Raw genomic sequence first — 15,715 nt, forward strand, 5'->3', positions numbered from 1 at the left:
TCCACCATCATGATAACAGAAGGCTCAGTACAAGAATAACTAATCATCCTGCTACCTTGTTCATTAAGGAGGAATGATTAAACAAATCTAACAGCAATATTGTAACTGCAGTTACATCCCAACTAAGAACTGTGGCTTGAACTCCACATCTGTAGAGCTGTATTTGTTTATAACACTTGTTTCTATGAAGCTGAGCATGTTGCTGCAGCTTTAATTACTTAAGAATGTGAAGGTGCTTATCTATTGGTATAGTTGCATTTCCTTCCTTGGTATAATGACAAGAATGTTGAGATATTATACCTTTAAAGAAATGCTTGTCATACAGCATTATCTTAGTGTTTCTGGTGTCCAGGAAATAGTCTGTAAAAATCTTTTTTTAATACTTTAAGAGATTTATTAAAGGTTGTGTTAATTTACCAGGAACAATTTTTTTGACAGAAATTATCTAACACACACCTGTTATCTATGCATCTGTTATCTGGAGTATGTCTTCAACAACTAACAACTAGCTGTGGGAAATTCAGCAACTTCTTACAGAGGACAAATGCACCTATAGCCTCTTTGTTCCTGGGAACAGAACCTCTAGGCAATATGCTACCACCCTCTCCCCCCGTTTTTTTTTTTTTTGTTGTTTTTTTTTTTTTACCTCCTCCGGGGGATAGCCTTAACCGTTCTTCATGCTTACTTACCTCTTTAGCACCCTACTTTATAGTTTTTTTTGTTTGTTTGTTTGTTTGTTTTTGTTTTTATTTTTAACAGAACATCCTACAAAGCTAATATGCTTCTAAATCTTTGTTTTTGACTCTGAGCAGAAGCAATGAGAAGAAACTTCTATCTTCACAGAGACTTTAAATCTGCAGCTTTGCTATGCGGACTCCATAAACTCTGCTCAACCCCATTTTATACTGTTTGCAGTATATTTACATCTGACTTTTTTTTTTTTTTTTAAGTGAAAATTTTACATGCATATATCTCTAAGGATCATCAAATATGCTTTCATTTTCATGTTGCCAACAGGGGGAATAATTTGCCTCATCCACACACACATGCATATATAAATATATATTTCCATGTATTAGATGAAGAAGCTAATAAGAACATTATGTTTCCTTAGACAAAAATTAGATAGAGAAAATTTTGATTTGTAAAACAAATAAAAGACTTATTTTACATTCAGATGATTTTATGTTCAGTAGCTGCAATAATTTATTTATGATTTCTTTCTCTATTCTTACACCACCCTATGTTTTCCACTTCAGCAAATCTCTGTCTTCATTTATGCTGTAGTCTCTGTTTCTCTGCTATAATACTTTCAGCTCCTGTCCTTACCTGCCTTCATGTGAGTTACTGACTCGGAAGAGGCAGCAGGTTCTATAGCATTTTAAAACATTGCTGGTTGATCAGCATGTCTGTCTGCAATCTTCAGCCACAAAGGTTGGCCAGAGCAAATCACATCATTGTTTTTCCTCCCAGTGGAAACCTTAAACTTATATTTTGACTCCTATGTCAGTTTTGGTTTAAATGAGTTTTAATATGAGGGCTGAAAGCTGTGTTTATGCAAGTCTTACTTTCAGAGAAGCAAGCTACCATATTTGAAGTCTTTACTCTCAAAGCTCAAATGTTTAGGAGAATCTGACTTATCAGTGATTTATTTTATTTCATTTATTTATTTATTTTGTGTTTGTGTTAGAGATGATGAAAGCAGAATTATCAAAATGGCTATTTATTTATTTATTTTTGTAGCCATCTAGTATGACATTGAGCAGAATGAAATACAGAAAGCAATTGTAAACTGACAGTAGACAAATGAGCTAAGTATGAGTGAACTGTTATGGAGCTGTAGGAATGTGCTTTCTTGACTTTGAGCACCGTCTCCCTGAGAGATCTGGAAGCTTTGCTGTGAAGAAAGAAAGAATCCTGTAAATGATCAAATTATTTTAATAGGTGAAAATGATACACAAGTTACTTGATATGTTTTAATATATGATATGATAAAATACATGTGATATAAGAATAGCATGTATTTGTGATAAGTATCTGTAAGGTTATACAGATGATGGCAGACTTCAGAAAAATTCCAAGTGAGTGATTTATGTGATGCATGATATGGCTACTATGTGTAAATCTTAATAGAAACACAGAACAAAGTAGGTTGGAAGAGAATTCTGGAAATGATATGGTAAAAAGTACTTGTTCAGAGCAGAGCCACCTTCAGTGTTAAATCCCACTTCAAAGTATTTCTAGGAAAGTACTTGTGAGGAAAAGGCAAAAACCCTTCTTCACCAGCACTTCCCCTGGAGGAAATGCAAAATATTGAAAAGATTGTATGGAACTGTAAAAAAAATAAAAATAAAAATAAAAATAAATTTATTACTTCATTCCTTTTAAAGATAACAAAGAAATTGAAAAGATACCTGCTTTCAGTTGAATAGGCAGCTATTTGTGTAATAATTTCAGCAGATCCAGCTAAAACACAACCATTTAGTAGTAAGGCTTTTTTGTTGTTGCTGTTTCTTTTGGCCTCAAGGTCAGCAATTTTGTAGCCATCCAGATTCTTGGACTGTTTTCTTTGCTTTAAATTAGAAAGAAGCAAACACTGTAGAAACTGAGAAGTTTAATTTTCCTCGAGTATAGTTGTTAGTGATTTAAGAATGTTTGTTCCAACATGAATTGAAATAGAACACCCTTAGAGTTGAGATGAAAATATTTAAGGATTAAGAAAAGGGGCTCTAAGAGGTTGAAAATATCTTTTTAATGACAGATATAGAAGAAGAGTATTTATTTGAAGTTCTCCGTCTTCTTCCAATCATTCTTCAGAGCTGCAAGGTGTTAATATACTACCCTAGTCATAAAGTATAGCCAGTACTTCTGATATGTGGGATACTTGCGTATATCCTATTGGATAGGCATAAAGGAAAGCATATGTCTTATTCTACCTTCAAAATCAATAAAGTAGCTCAAAGTGTGCTTTTGGCTGAAAAAATCTTAATATAGCTCCCTATGTATCTCATTAATACCATTCCAGGGTTCACAAGGGAGGAAGCAGTTTAACTGTGACAATCCTTAAGGCTTGGATACAGAGACTCCATGAAAATTTCTTTGCATGGAAAGAATATATTTTTAAAACAAAGCTATTCTTTCTGTGAGAATCCATTTCACTTAGGGAAGAAGAAATCAATTGTTGCCATGTACTTAGGTTATATTGTTTGTGAAAATACTGATTTAAACCTCTTTGCTGGCCAAATATTTTTTTTCCCCTCTTTTTCTCAGAGGGGAAAAAATTTCCTTTGTGCAAAGGAGGATTTTGGCAATACCTGACTCCTACTATTCTTTGAACCTCATTCATTCCTTTCATGCACTTTCTTGTGAAATGTACATTGAAAATTGGGTGGTTTGTTATTTTTGCATTTTAAGCATGTATGCTATTGCTTTTAGACAGCTGCTAGTGCTGTAAGATAATAACATATTAAAAAAAAAAATAAATTTCTGACAATCTCAATGTTTCTTTTCACCACCTAGCAACCTTGCTTTAAGTTTTTATAATGATTCCATTGATTCAGTGCAAATGGGGCTTAGTAAAACTGCAGAGGTGGTAAATCACCCAGAATATGCAGAATGGCAAGTGTTTTCTGTGTTGTTTGTATCAGAAAAATCTGTTTTTTCCAAGTTCAAACAAAGTCCCTTCAAAGTGCATCTAGATTAAGAAGTATTTAGGAACATTTGCTGTGTTGCTTAGTTGTGAATTTTAAGCACCTTTACACTGTGCTACTATGGTGATTCCTGCTGTGAGAATTTTGAGAATGCGTTAAGACAAAGAATATGTAAAAGAATGTATTGGTTTCCTGTTACTTTATATTTCTGAGTGAAGAGTAATCATTTTAGTGAAGGAAACATTTTTGGTTTTCTTCCCAGAAAGCTTTTTACTTTCTGTTGGGAATCACTGAGCATAGCATTTTATTTCATAAATGGTTGCATGCCTCGCAAATGGTGCAGTTATGGAACTGTAAAGTCTAAGCAGATATGCAGCATTCCATATGTTTTCTCCAATGGGGTGGAAAAATGAATTTGAAAGGTCTGTGCAGTGCCACAGGAGTTCTTCTTTTGTATTTGAAAGAGCCTTAGACATCCATGAAATTAGGATTGGAAAAGAAAAGCTGTTTTGGGATAAGTGTAGTACATATTTTCTATGTCGTTGTCTCCTGCTCATATTGCAAGTTCACCAGGCTGTGCTAGGAAGCCCTTTGGGAGCCTTTAAAAAGAAAAAGGGTGTTTTTGCATATCTCTGTAATGCTGTCCTTGACCTCTTCCTGACAGATCAGAAATCTGTCATCAGTGCTTCGTTTCAGTTTCCTAAGCTCAGGTCTTGCTAAGAACAGGGTGATTCCTTCAAGTCCTACAGCCAACAATGTGAATATAAACACATTTTACATAGGTCTGAGCTATACTGGGCTCTCCTTATACTTTGCACGCTAGACATCCAGTATAGACAGAATGTTCAGTTAAACTCTTATATTCTCTGCATGGTTCTTAGGGAGAATTGACATCACAGAGTAGGATTTAAAACATCATATTGCTGAATACTGATATGTATTACACTGCTACCCTTCAGTATATAGTTGTACGGATCTAGTCAATAATAAGACAGAAGATCTTATAATGCCCTGAAAGAGCCTCTGTAGTCCCCCAGACCTCAGCTTGGAGTTTTGAGATGCTGTTCTGCCAGCTCAAAATCCACACCTCAACCTTTTCAAAAGCCTTAAAAAAATATTTAAGAGAAATGATTAGATTTCATCCAGCTCTTTAAAAATGAAACTGAAGGAAATCAATATCATTTTTTCCTGCCTGTTGTTTTGCAGTAGCTTCATGGTTCAGTGTTTGAGCCAAGGAATATCACTTTAGGTATATGCCATTTTGTGTCTCTTACGGCACGAGTTTTCTAAGTTTTAAAGCAGGAGATACAAATGCCCTTAAATTTAAAGATATAAAATTTTGAAAATGGAAGTGAATTAAAGGCAACTGGATAACATCATTTATTGTTACCACAAGGGGGGAAAACCTGTCATGGGAATGGACTTAAAAATCTGTATTCTCTTCTCATTGCTTGTGCAGTCTATTGATTTTTGCCTGAATTATAGTTTCTTATTACAATTTTTGCTCATCATAGCAAACTAAGTATTTTAATCAATTTTCCTTGAAAAATAGCAGAATATAAATGACCTGAACTTTTGTTCTTCTGTGGGAGAATTGTGAGAGCTCTGCCACATTGGTGCAGTGCTGCAGTAGGGATGGCTGAACGAACATGTCTTTCGCTGTCACATGGGAGAGAATGTGCTCTTGGAAATTAGAAGTTAAAACACGATGTCCACTTAAGAAAAGTCCCACAGAACATAATTGGTTAACTTTTATGATAATTTACCAATGAAACATATGTTTACATATTTATTGTTTCCTTGATTGAAATGTTGGGACAAGAATATTTGAAAATAGTGTCTGATTTTCAGATGTTATCATCAGCCCAGTATCTAATGGAATGCTTTAGCATGTATTGTGTTTATTCATTCTCTTCAGATAATGTTTCCTCTTGACAGTTGAGCTGTATGATAAAGCTGTATGTTATATGGAATTTTTCTGTTCTTCAGTGATATGTAGGAACATTGAATTTCCAATAACATACACTGCAGTATCTTGAGCTTACTCTCAGCTGCCTGCAAATCATATTGTAATACCGCTGGATTGTAACCAGTGTTACAATCCAACCGTTGTTAAAAGTGGATGATGCATTAAAACCCAATGTACTGTAAGTAATCAAATCCCAAAGAAAAACATTTAATACAGCTGTCCAGTGTACCTGAAATATCTATTCAGAAGATCAGAGATGATAAGTTTTAAGAGGATTTTAAACCAGCTATTGAAAATCATTGATACAAATTGAACAGAACTTCCTGCAGGCAAGAAGGCAGATGACAGCTCCCTCCAGTACTGGGCTAGGCTGGGTCCAATACTTCATATGTGTACAACTTTTTGTGCTGAAGTTTTAGTACTTTTTTTCTTGCCTGCACAGTAATTATATAAGTTGTGAATACTGCTTTTATAAAGCATACTGGACTCTGTCAGAGAATCATTTTGAAGAGTACAAGAGTTGGATCTCATTTGAACACTACATAGAAATATATATATTTTTTTCAATGAGGCTATTTTCTGAATCATTAAGCAGAAACAGCAGAAGTATAAATCAGCTAGAAGGTAGAACTGTGATCTTAATGAAGAGGGGGAGACTGCAGTGAAGAATGGGGTTGTATGGAGGAAACTGAACACTGAGTCCATGTCAAAAATAAAGGAAATAAATCAGATAGGTTTTCATAATGTCTTCTGAATGAAATATAAAAAACACATGGTAAAGAATTATTGTTGAGACTGTGAAAGAGAAAATACATAATGCTTTTACATCCATGGATTATTCAAATTAGGTTTTTCAAAGAATTGTGGCAAAACCCAGTAACACTAAGTTTCTGGGGCTGTTTTATATAGCTGTGGATTCTGCTCTCTAGGTGTTAGAAAAATGTCTGCAAAGTGTTGAATAAAAGGTGTGTGAGAAACACTGTAAAGTACAAATCTGTAATTTCGTTTCAGTGTATGATGTCATCTAAAAGATTTGGAAAGCTTTAGTAAGATCTTGGTCTGCAAAAATGTGGCAATCTCTCCATGGTAGCTTAATTTTCACTATAAATCAGAAAACAAAGTGTCCCCCACTTTCCTTATGTTGGTATCATGAGGTTAGCTACTAATGTCAAAATAAGTATTCCTGAAAAAAGGAAGAATTGTTCAACCTCTGCAGAATGAAAAGGTATGCTATAACAGAGGTTCCTTATTATTATCTGTATAGTCAGGCTCTGAAGAAGTACGGTATTGCTTACTTTTTTACAGTTAAAAAAAAAAAAACAACAAAAAAAAAACAACGCACAATTTGGGATACTTGGTGAAATTTTTTTTTTCCAGCATCTTCTTGGCAGGGATCAAATTTAACTGGAGTTCTGCATACAGATAAATATATATTAATTTTATCATGTTTCACACTTATTATTTCTAGAATAGACAAAACAACTATTGTGTGCACCAAGATTAATGTATAAATGAAAGAAAATATATGTTTTCTGTAGTTCCGTCTTTTAGCATGTTTTATCACAGTACCATATCTGCATGATACCTAATAATCCCTGTAACACATACTGGGCTGAAGGCTATTTGTAGTGTGGCACAGAGACGTGTTGCCATAACAAGAGCTCTTATAGACACTGCTCCAGGCAAGCTCATTGCCTACAGCATTATACCTACAGAAAGAATTTCAAGGTAAGTTTAGGACATCGAAATGAGAAAACTTCCTAAAATTCATGGGGAAGTCAAGGTGAAGGATGCACTGTTACTGCTGCAGTGTGTGGCATGATGTGGCTTTTCCAAATGTTTTCCTCCCACCTGTTTCCTGGTCAGAAACAGGTTTAGAGGGATGGTGGAAACATCAGGTCAGGTTCCTGAGGTCAGCTTAAAACTGCTCCTGGAAGTTTTGTGTGTTTTTGAGCAGGTGAAAGGCAGAGGGCAAGCTATTACAGGAGCAAGTAGATGGGTGGATCATGAGGCTGAGTGGCTTTGGGAAATGGTGCTGTATGCTGGCTCTTCAGAGAGGTGCTGTTCCTTCGGTGTGGTCTCTGTATCAAGAAAGCCAATGTGTTAGTGTATGTTATTCTATTTTTTAATGAATGATGCATATCTATACTGGAAGAGGGAACATAGTGAGCAGTAAAATATCATGAAGTGGGAATTTAAAAGTCTTACATGAAAAAATGCAAGTAGATTTTATTTATTTATTTATGGTAATAGCTGATACAGAAGTACTAGGAGTCTGTATTTAAAATGAAATACGTGGTAATTTTAAATTTTTAAACAAAATTCTAACTTTGGTGTTATGACAGTTGTGTTTGATGGCTAACAGGACTGAAATGTTAAAAAAAAAAAAATTTTACTTGTGCAATGCTTTTAGGAAGGATATATATTCTTCCAAAACCAAAAAAGACATTACCACGTTCAAGGAACTGACAAGTCAGAAGCATAAACAATCTTTAATTGCTTATGGAAAAATGTCATAACAGATAATATGCAAGATGAATTATAATTTAGGTAGTGCTCCAGGCCTCCGGTCTGCTTGATAATCACAGATTAGAAATGAGTGAGAGGAAGAAAAGCTACATCACTACAGGGCTTCTCTTCAGGTGATAATGTTAGAGATTTTGTACAACTAATAACAAAGCGTGCTTGACATTTTTAAGTACTCTAAAACTCACTTTCTGTTTTCATTTTGCACCCAACACAGCATAAAGCTTTGGAGACCTGATCTTAACAGATAAGGAGAAATTGATTTCAGAACAGAGAATAACAGATAAGCAAACAGAAATCATCAAGACTTGACCTCACATGGCTTTGGTAAACAGAATAAAATCCAAACAAATGATATATGTATTTGGAATTTTAAACCTGCTCATCTAAAGCTGAAAACAATAGATGTCAATCATTTTGGATAGACTATTTATTGAGGAAAAATTGTGAATAATGCTTTGAAAATAAGCACTTCCTAAGTATTCAAATATTTAGATGTATATGCTTTTTACATATTTTAAAAGATGTAGTCTTGAAAACGACAAGACAAGCTAGTTGTAAAGTTGTTGTAATTACTTTTTTTTTTTTTTTTAATTTTAAACTCTTTAACTGTCCAGCAAGTGTGCAGCCTTTTTGGAAGACGAAGCCAGGTTCATATGAGAACTGTATATTAAATAAAATAAAGGTGGTGCTCATGTTAAATGCAATAAATCAGGGGCTAGGAACTGTAGAAAAAATAGGAGGAAACCTTGCTAAGCTGGACTTGTTTTAACCAGTAATCCTTCCTGATATGATTCCAGAAGGGTTGAAAAAAATGCAGCGCTAGATAATTAATATTGATTTTAATATATAAATACTAGACAAATATTAAGTTTGAAGAAAAGAAATAGTTAAAAACAAGATGATGGGTCAATCAGGTTGGGTATCCAGGAAGGGAGGTTAGTCCGTGCACAGAAGTTCCTGTCCTGTACTTAGAGAAAGGGTAACTCTCTAATCTAGAGAGTTAATTCTCACTAGGTCCCAGTGTGACATTAGGATCATAGGGACTAATCTGATCTTTTAATATTCATCAGAAATCTTCAGACACCCATAAGGCCATTTTGTTACTATATCCAGTGTTAGTTTCATGCCTAAAATAGTGTCTGCCTCTTGCATGAGAAATTCATAAAGGATTTTTGATAAAATGGAAAGACCATGGATAAAAAGCAGTCAAATATGCATCCATCACTACACACAACTCCAGCCAGAGCTTCAAGGGGAAAAATGACCCTTTTTTTATGACACTTTTTTGGTGTCTTATAAGCAGATAGCCTATATACAAACAGTTTAGCTTATATATGGCATTATTATTATTTTACAATTTTACAATTGTAATTGTTCAACTTGCTGATGGAGGAAAAGGAGAGAAGAATAAGGTCTCCGATTGTTTTTAAATTTCTGTCTTTTTTGTTTGTTTTTTTTTAAGAACTAGATATTAGTTAGCTGCTATAGCATGTACCCTAAAATCATTTTACACTGATCCAACTTTTTTCCTCTGGCCATTAATCCTGTTTACCTTTCCAAAATTTTAAAGTATCTTTTAGAATCCATTTTCATTTAAACTTTCTGGTGAAGTAATATGGTCACAATTCAGCATAAAATACATTGAATGACTATAATGAATGCAATATTTAATTGTTCTGTCATATAATTCATGCTTAATGATATGGAAGTTGCTATGGTGACCACAGAATTGATTTGTCACATTATATTTATTTTTAACTTGCTTGCATCTCATTTCCATTTTAAAGGCCTTTTACATCTATGGCTTATTCGACAGACCAATTGTCACAGTAGTTTTGAGGTGTTCTGCTGGGGATCTGCTGTTTGCAATGATCAGGAAGTTTTGTCACAATTAATTTCAGGTCTCACGTAAACAAAGTCTTACAATTATTGCATCAATCTACAGTAGCTTTTAATTTTAAGAGATGCAGCCAATTTGCTGTAGACTAGACCTGAAGTTTGATGAGTTAATTAGGCTTCTTAACCTATCTTACCTTTCATAATTAATATCATAATCACATTCATCTAAACTCAATTATATGGAAGACACTGTGTGAATGTTTATTAAAAATACTGGAACAAAATGTGGGCACAGTAAGACATCTGTACACTCCTCAAGGGTGGAAGCTCTTTAGCAACTGGTGCTGTAATTAAGAGGGGGATTCCATGTCTCTAGTAATTTGGGAAATTGCTATTGGAAATTCTGGGCAGTGTTGACCAAATAATGACAGCCTGTAATTAGAAGGTCTGTATGTATGTGAAGCCAATGAATCCCTGCTATGCACAGGATATGACTCATTGTGTAGGGTCTGTTTGCTAATGTGGATAATGTTTGGGGCTGGGATGTTTGAGTCAGGCCCAGGCAAAAATTTGATTCTATAATGGCTGAAACTTTGAATGGATGTTGGAGAGCCCTCCTAGGATTTCAGTTATTTGAGTAAAGAAATGTATTTTGAGTCCCTGGCAGAATCTGTACTAGAGATTTCTTTCACACCCAAGGAAGGATTTTTTAAGCCTTGATTGGAAGTTTTCACTAATAGAAAACATGACCTTGTGAGCATAAAAATAATGTTTTGGTTGGTAAGTCCAGGAAGCAAATCCAAGTTTGAAATTATTTCCATCTGTGTGCACTCCTTCCAGTGCACTAGGATGATAACTCTCGTGAGTACATTGTAAGCAAGAGAAATTTGTGAAGTATTGTTAGTAAGAATATCTCATGCTTGGAGTAGAATCTAGAAGCTGCTGGGAAAATGAGCTGTTCTTCTGGCCTGTCAGAAAAAGAATCTCTGAAAGAAGAAAAAGTGCATGACGTGTGTCCATGATTAGGGACAAGGCACAACTGACACAATAGCCCTTTGATTTGTTTGCATATGGGTAGGATGTTCGTCTTAAAGGAATGGTTGGCCTTGGCATAGGGGAAGATTTCTGACAGCATTGCAAGGAATGGTTAGGAGGTGTCACAGGTGTGTTGGTCACAGAGCAATTTCCAATGCTGTGGGATGAGAAATGACCTCAAGAGAATGCTGCATGAGAGGATGACACAAGTTTTTGAGGTCTTAGCATTTTATCTGTCAATCTCTCAACGCAATAACTGATAACAATGCAAATTAATTGTTGAGAAGATATCACCAGGATTTTTTGCCTGTTTCTTTTGGATCTTGTAAATTAGTATCATTTTTTTTTTTTTTTCTAATGTGTCTGGTGGCAAACTTGAAATCCCAGAAGTACTATGAAAAATGAGTAGCCCATGATAATAATGTTGGTCCGAATGAAGACTTTTACTCTGACTTCTAGTATGCACCAATGTTAGAAAGAATAACGGGTTATTTGGTATAGAAATTAGATTTAAAGCTCATTGTCTCTTGAAATCTTTGCCATTATCTCAAGGAAAAGAAGAAATCAAAATGTCAATTAAAAGTGATAATTAATTACTAATTTATTGTTTTAAAACAACTGGTGTGCCTGTAAACTTTTTCTTAACTTCTGCAAACTGGGTAAATACCAAAATGAAAGTATTTAATCTGTTACTTGAAATAATATTCATTTAAGATATTATCTTATTTAGCACTGAGTTCAGGTTTTTGTGCAGTTGTGATGGTCTGTTCCTATGATCCTACTTTGTCCTTTCAGCAGCTGCTGATGCTTCCTATATTTCGCACATAGCTCCTGTAATGCCACTGCTGGAATTTTGTGTGTTGTTTAATATTCAAAATGTGATTGCATATGAAAGCTTTATAATGCAGTTAGAAAGGTTTCTTTGATAGCGGATATCAAGTTTTATTAATATAAATAAAAAGGAGATTGCATATCTAAATTGCCTTGGTTTCTTCAGTTTCAAAACTAGCTGAAAACTCACTGCAAGACTTGTCATACTGTATTTGTTTGATAAAGTGTTGTAGGCATAAGCTTACAGGTTCAGAAATATTGGGAAACTCTCCCTAGTCCTAAGAGGACTGTGTCCTGTTTCATTTTTAGTCAATATTATGCTGTTATGCTTTCTGAACCTGCTCTGAGACTGAGAACACATGCTTCGTGTTGCATAAATATTGTTACTTTGCTGAGCTTTTCCAAAAGTGTTATTATTGGAAATAGCTGCAGCTGACAGAGGGAAACTGTAGGGCTTTCACAATTCTGCCCAGCACCCACCACCCTCCCTGAGAAGTAATACCTACCTGAAAACTGAAATGTCAGGACCTGTGTATTCATTATTTTTCTACTTTCAATCTTTCAAAGAGCAAAGAGTGAGAGAGATGGAATGAAAACAGACTTTTTGAGAACATAAATAGATATTTGATATAAATTGGGAACGTTACTGATATTAGTAGTAATACAAAATATGTATGCATTTAACTTTTAGTAATGTAATGATTTTAATGTTTTAAGGAAATAATGTTGTACTTTAGAAAGTGACTATTTTCATGTTTGGAAATTTAGTTTTGCTTTTATTCTTATTGGCTTTTATTCAACTTGTCTTACTTATTATTTCCAGGCAAGGCAAAAACAATGATATGGGTTGTGAAATGAACAATATGTATCTGTGCTTTGTGTATCTATTAAGATTACCTGTAGGTGCAGATGCAGTAAAAATGATTGATTCATCTAGAATATCCATGGACCACTTGGTCCGTGTATATGGATATATACCAAATTGGAATGGATATGCTGAATTCTTTTGTATGCAATGTACAATTTAAACAGTTACAGTGGCTATTTTCTTGGGATCTCTGGATGTCTGGCAACCTGCTTGGAGATGCAGTATTTTCTGGCAGCAACAGCACTGCAACTTCTAATGTACTCATCAGAGCTCTTAAATTTACCAAACCCAAGATTTCCAAATGGAAAGATGTAATTGTGGAAGCTGATATGCTCGGGGACCTTAGAGAAATGAGACTATTGAAAGAAAATTGAATGAATTTAAGCCAAAAGCTATTTAATATCTAACTAGTAGTGGATGGATTTGGAAGGTACTTCAGCTCTCCACAGAAATCAAAACCAGGGATATAGCATATTCAGTTTTGTATTTTAAACTCACTAAAATTTGAGTTTACCATTCTAAACAAACAATTCTTTGGATTGCCCTTGAACATATTCTACTGAAGAAAGTCATAAGGGTTCTAGATCTACTATCTATACAACTACAGTAAAGATAAATTCAGAACTGTACAGTATTTTGTTCTTGATAATGTCACATTTCTCAGTTAATAATTTATAAGTGCTAGAAGTGCTAAAACAGGTGCCCTATTATTATTGTACTTATTTATTTATTTATTAATGTATATAAATATTCAATTGTTTTCTGATCCTTAGAATTTAACCTTGGTACAAATCCAAAAAAAAAGGTAAAACCAGTAGCTGAGTTACAACACTCATTTGCAGAGAGGTTCTCAGGACCCTCCAGGAAGCTATTAGGACTGGTACCTTAAATAATCTGAGTTGCAGCTTTGTGTTGTTACTTACTCTGCCAGTTTATCTTTCCAGCTAGTGTCCGCAATTTGTGACCTGGGAGTTTGTGTATGATACTCTGAGACATCTTTACTACAGTTATTCCTAAAGTGGGTGAAGAAAAATTAGTGTGAGTGCAATTACCTGTGCTGCAGCCAAAATTTCCATTTTGGTCTCAGCATCTATGAATCCTTATCTACTGTCTGAGAAAATCATTGACCCCAGAAATTTCATTGTATTACTAGATTTTTTTTTTTGACACTTTTTGTCCAGTACTCTGGGAAGATGTTTGACTTTTTTCAACAAGAGCTTTAATTGAATCACTTTCAACAGATTTTTGAATAAGGAATAAGAAACAGAATAAACATGAGATATTACCTGTACGTAAGATATTTAATTTTGAATAAAGCTTCTAATTTGAGAAACATAAATTCTTTTCAGTAAATAATTTCTTCAACTTTTTTCTGGAAAATAGAACACAAAATGAAGGAAGCTACAAAGAAAAAATTATATAAAAATGAGTTTTTTGTCTGGTACTTTCAGTCCCCATTTTCTCCTCAGCTTCTCAAGTTATTATGGAAACTGCAGTTTGAATTGACTCTAAACCTGTAAATATGTTTCAATGTTAGGTTGTCAGCTTAATTTTTGACAAATACATTATTTTCTGCTTTAAAATGATCATTTTTAAAGAAAATAAAAAAAAAAAAAAAAAAAAAAGAAGGAAAATATTATTCACAATGATAAATAGAGTTCTGTCCTGGCCTTGAAGTATTTGAAAAATAATCATTTTTCTTCAGACACAAATCTGAAAGCATTGCAAAAAATACATTCTGTTTTTAGGTTTAGATAAACAGCAGGTGCATTATACAGCTATTAGAGATGCAAGCTGAATGAAGCATATGGAGTGCCCATTATAATAAAAGTAATTTGCTCTATCTGACTAATTTAAGCATAAAAAATTATAATGATCAATCTTGTATAAAATAGACAGGGATAACTCAGCAATATAATGTTAATTGTCTTAACATTCCAAAGCTCATATCGATTTTTAAATTACATTTTCCAAATGCCTGGTATCCAAGACCTAATGAATTATGTACATGACATATACTTTAAACTTACAGAAAGAGATTTCTGGTCATAAAGCCAGCTGGTCAGAAATTTCACAAAGCAGGCAGTTTTGTATTCAAAGTTGCAAGCAACCTAGCTTTTTTTTTTTTTTTTTTTTTTTTTTTTCCTCTTCTTTAAAATTCAAAAAGAAAAAGAAAGGAGAGAGAGAGAGAGAGAAAGGCAGAGAGAGAGGAATGCTGCTGAAGTTACAAAAATCGGCCAGGAGTACTTGTGCTGAGGCAGTCTGGCCCTGTAGACTCCTAAACAGCAAAGGATTTTTAAAGGGTGAATGCTTTGTACTATCTTCTATTCTAACTTCTAAAGGGACCCGTTGGGGTGCTGTCATCATGACATACTTTTCACAATTCTGTCCACAATTTTTCTCTGAGAAATTGAGCAGGCAGTGCATTGACTTGTCCAGGTGCTCTAGTTATGTGTCTTTGGATAGGTTCTTTGGTGTGATGAAAAATCTACTCTTTGAGAAATAGCAAGGTGAATTGAGAATGACAAAGTAATGAGGAAAGGACTGAAGCTTATTGCCATCACAAATAATATATATGTAAGTTTCTATCTGCCAGCCACCTCCCTTATAAAATAATAGTAGCTGTCAAGTAGCGAAGCTGCAAGGAATGATGATGTTGTTTAAAAAAGCATTTCGCTGCTATGTTTTCTCTTATGAGCAATGTTGATGTATGTAGTTCACGGTGTTCACATGATAAACAGTGTGCCCTCTTTATGAAATCAAGTTGTTGTATATCACACCCCCAGAAGCAACAGCATAGGAAAAGAAAGAAATAACAATACAATGGGAACAATGAAGTTGTAGGTTTGTCCTTGCAATTAATCAGTAAGGCATGACAGACTGTGTGCCAGTGCTGCTTAATCACCTCTTGGGTGCTTAGTGAGGCGTGGTACAAAGTTAAAGCCTTCCAGCACATCCAAACTGAACATTAATCACCAGTGCAGGGCAGCCTGT

At 34.4% G+C, this 15,715-nt stretch overlaps 1 long non-coding RNA gene across 2 annotated transcripts in view; it reads left to right on the forward strand.

Moving 5' to 3' along the window:
* The window catches only part of LOC311431818, a 70,526-nt gene that overhangs the window by 39,832 nt on the left and 14,979 nt on the right, over nucleotides 1–15,715 (forward strand). The gene's annotated exons all lie outside the window — the stretch shown is intronic.

This window comes from Aythya ferina, assembly GCF_964211825.1.
Source record: "Aythya ferina genome assembly, chromosome: 2".
Classification (NCBI taxonomy): Eukaryota; Metazoa; Chordata; class Aves; order Anseriformes; family Anatidae; genus Aythya; species Aythya ferina.